Source organism: Cicer arietinum, chromosome 4 (assembly GCF_000331145.2).
Source record: "Cicer arietinum cultivar CDC Frontier isolate Library 1 chromosome 4, Cicar.CDCFrontier_v2.0, whole genome shotgun sequence".
NCBI lineage: Eukaryota > Viridiplantae > Streptophyta > Magnoliopsida > Fabales > Fabaceae > Cicer > Cicer arietinum.
The window spans coordinates 32448145-32452560 of NC_021163.2; positions in this window are offsets into that span (position 1 = coordinate 32448145).

Consider the following 4416-nt stretch of genomic DNA (forward strand, 5'->3'; position numbering starts at 1 on the left):
TCCTCCAAAAATTGTTTATTAATTTGTAATTTTATGCATAGGCCACTGTTGTATAAAAAAATGATTCAAAATGTTTAGGACAAATTTCAAAAGATCTCCTTTGCAGCTAATTGTTGGGCTATTGCATTCATGTTGTTTGTTCATTTATAATTTGACCATTGTTCAGGGGAAAAATAATAGAGTTAAGCGAAAAAGAAAAGAAAATTTTACCCTATATCCCACAAAGTAAATAAAAAGACATAAATGCCTCGTATAAATATTTAAAATCTTAGAATTTCAAGTGAGTGAAAAAAATTTCATTTAAAAAAAAAAAACATATTCAAGCTTTCTGGTACACAAGTAACACTCCAGAAAATTTGAAAAAAGTTATCGAGTACAAAAAATCATTTCCGGAAAATCTTTTTTGATGTTTTCTAGAACTACCAAAAAACTTATTTCAACCTTTTCGGAACATATACAATACTGGAAAACTTATTTTGACATTTTCGGAAATTACCGGAAAACTTAAAAAAAAAAAAACAAGTATTCCGGAAGTTCATTTTAATTTTATTTTATTTTTTGTATTTTTTGAATTTTTTGAATTTTTTATTCTATTACTACTTATTTAATTCATTTTATTTTAACTATTTTTTTTTTTTTTCAGTGGGTGCGGGTGCTAGAGGAAAATATCACAAGATAGTACGAAGAGTACGTGACGCTGAAACTTCGTCATCTATGGATCCTCCGAAATGGATTCGACCGACAACATCCTAGAGGAGACGACGATATATAATGGAAGATCATGACTTGGGAGATCAGTGTCATATATTTATCCCTGAGGATGATATTGGTATACCTCATACTGATATTGGTATACATGAGGAGGAGCAGAGTGTGGTACATGAGGATGAGCAAGTTGTGGCACATGATGAGGAGCAGATTGTGGTACATCAGGAGGAAGGACCTATACATGAGGAGAAGGGACATGTACAACAGGAGGGGTATGTACAACAGAAGGGTGAATTGACACGGTATCTTGGAGGACCATATGATGTGTCCGTCCTTACACAATAACATCATCATGTGTCTGGAAGACTGTGGTTTTGTCAAGTAAGTTAAATTAATTATTATTTATAGTGCATTAAAAATATTTTAATTAATTATTATATATGGTGTATTAAAAATATTTTAATTAAATTTTATTTTTGTTATATATTTAATTTTAATGTCATATATTTTATTTGTATGCAGGAGCGACCAATGCTAAAAATTGTTGTTCATGGAAAGAAATTGCAACAATTTACTCCACAAGTTCTTCTGCAAATTATAGATAGGTGAGTGAATTTGTCTGGATTAGCCACACTACAACGGGGTAGTCTAAAGTTGATTGACAACAACCTAATTTATGCATTTGTGGAAAGATGGCACTCAAAGACTTCGTCATTTCACATGTCATTTGATGAAATAACAATTACTTTGGATGATGTTGCCAATCTTTTAGGCGTGCATATTATGAGTGAGTTCTACAATCCACCACCTAACCTAGATAGAGTAATGGCATGTAATATTGCCACAACTTTATTAGGGCTGCCTCCTGAAGAGATATGGGAGGAAACTAAAAAAACAAGGAGTGAGCATTACAAATTAGATTGATTGAAAGAGGTATTCCGAAGACAGTGTGCAGTAGAACGATTCGATTGTGTTGCTAGGGCGTATCTGCTGAATCTGGTAGGGAGTACTATTTTTGCATATAAAAGTCATACGTCAATTGATGAAAAATACCTCTCTCTGATGTTAGCTTTTATGACACCAAACAGTTAGGTGGATATATGTCGCTGTTGGTGGATATATGTCGTTGCTGCAAGTATTAAATATTTATGATTATTATTAATTGTTATGATTTTTAATTAATAATGTTATGTTTATCATCAATTTTATTATTTTTATTTGCATCAATGTTGGATATACGAATTTTCACCACATATTTGAAAAATAGGTGATCAGGGTGCTGATGTTGAGTGCATCGCCAGAATGAACAGATGAAGTTATAAACAAGACAACCACAAAATCACTTATTATTGAAAGGTGATTGATGCATTGACACATGCTGATGTCATATGTGACTGTCTGTGGAGAATCATAGGAATGTCATTCCCTTTGATGATATAATGTTATACACTTGTCACCTCCGATGCAGCACTGTAGCGACTTATTTGCGTGAGAGGTGTGTAAAACAATTTGGAAACATCCAACATATTCCACCACCCTTACCTCATACGTTTTCTAGATTATCCGATGTAGATGTCGAATGGATGTGATATTTGAGCTCTGTCACTGAACTGCATTACAGGATACGTCTAGCTACATATCCATCTGAGTGATAGGATGGATATTTGGAGTGGTTCTACAAGATATCTCATCCACTTTTAGTGCAACCAGATGGTGTACCCCAAGTTTCAGATTTTAATATCCACACCGCTGTAGAAACTTCTCATGAACAACCTTTTATCCTACAGTAGGTAGTGATCTTAAACAATAGGAGTTAGATGCCCATGATGCCGATCCAAATGATGACATGTATAGTTACTCTTTTAGAGCTTTATATTTCACTCGTCATAACACTAATTAGTAGTTATTTACTTTTATTTGTGATGAACAATATTTTTGTAATATTGTTATATCATTAACTCTACGAATCAATGTTACTTTTAATTTAACTTTTTTATTTTACATTATTGTTAATATCATTAACTTTACTTTTATTTGTGATGAAATATAATGAAAGTAGTATCTAAAATGGACTAATAACAAGTGCATTTTATGTAAGTTTTAATGTATTCTATTCTATACAAAATTAATTTTCATTTAATGACATGGCATTTATGGGTTGTGCATTTTGTGTAACATGGGTCATATGGCTTAATAAATACCCCAACTATTGTAGACGTCCCATATATGCTATTTTCCAAGAAGTTGCCTCCGTGCGATATTTCTTCCAACCTAGTGCAACGTCTGACATTGGAAATCCATCTTTCATCTTTAACTACAAAATAGAAATAATTTATTTAACTATTTAAAAGATATAAATATCATTTAAGAAAATAATATCATTTAATTTTTTTTTACCATAACCCATTGACTTATTTCAACAAAACCAATACATACAATATGATCACTTGTTGTCGATCCTGAATGTGAATCCCTCATAGAAATGAAAGTCATGGAGAATGTCTGACCAATCGTGACGAGAATACTATTATATGTTGTCACTATCACGTAACCCATATCAGGTATGGACACCCATTTATCTATGGGTTGAACACCTAAGCTTATTATCTTCAACGAATCTCTTACTTCTCTAATGTGTCATGAGAACAGTCTATCATATGAACTTATATGAGGAGCAATCTCCTGGTCCAAACCATGGCGGACCAAATACCAAGACTCCTCATTGTGTCCAAGCAATGATGCAATAGCGCGATAACCAGAATTTCCATCTACTATCACATTAAATATGTCATCAATGTATGATTGAATAACATCAGGAATTGTCTCCAGAACAGATGCTTTTAGGATTGATATGGTTGAGAGGGTTGTTTCTTTGATGAATTAGAATATCTTTTCAAATCAAGAAGGGTCTCGATATACATCATATCCATCCAACTTCTTACCCTTACTTCTTCACTCGTCGTTTGATTTTAACTTTTTCAGGTGGTGGCACATTGAACTTGTAGTTGGAAAAACAAGTTCATGCACTTTACTCTTTGTAAAATACATGTTTTTGATGAAGACAAAGACCAAGGAATGTGATCAAAGTTACAAAGCTCAAAAAGAAGTCAATAAAATCGAAGTCAACCATGCTCACACAAATTATAAAATATATAATGTAAAGGTACATAATATAATCTAATATTCGTATATTTCAAATGCACGTAAGAACCTTTGATTTTAGCATATGCATCAAAAGCATTTTCAAAGTGTAAGAACCATAATTTTAAAGTATACATTATGTATTTTTGGGTATTTTGGATTTTGGCTCGGAGGCTTTTTGGCCAAAGTTAATATTATTTTGGAGTTTATATGAGAAAAAAGATATTTTGATGCCGTTTAGAATTACTCGTCATTAAATAAATTAAATTAAGTGCGGTGAATCCTTTACGGAGAATTTAATGCGTTACGGGTGAAATGGTAATTTAACAAATATCTAGATATTTGTTTGAGTTGTTAAGTTATAATTAATATATATATCTATCTATATATATATATATGTGTGTGTATATATGTTTGTTTGGAGAGAATAGAAAGAAAGGAAATTAGAAGGAAGGAAAAAGAAAAGAAAAGGATATAAAAAGGAAAGAAGGAAAAAGGAAGAAAGGAAAAAGAAAGGAAAGAAAGAGAAAGGAAAGAAAAAAGGAAAATTCCATCTTCTTCCTCTGT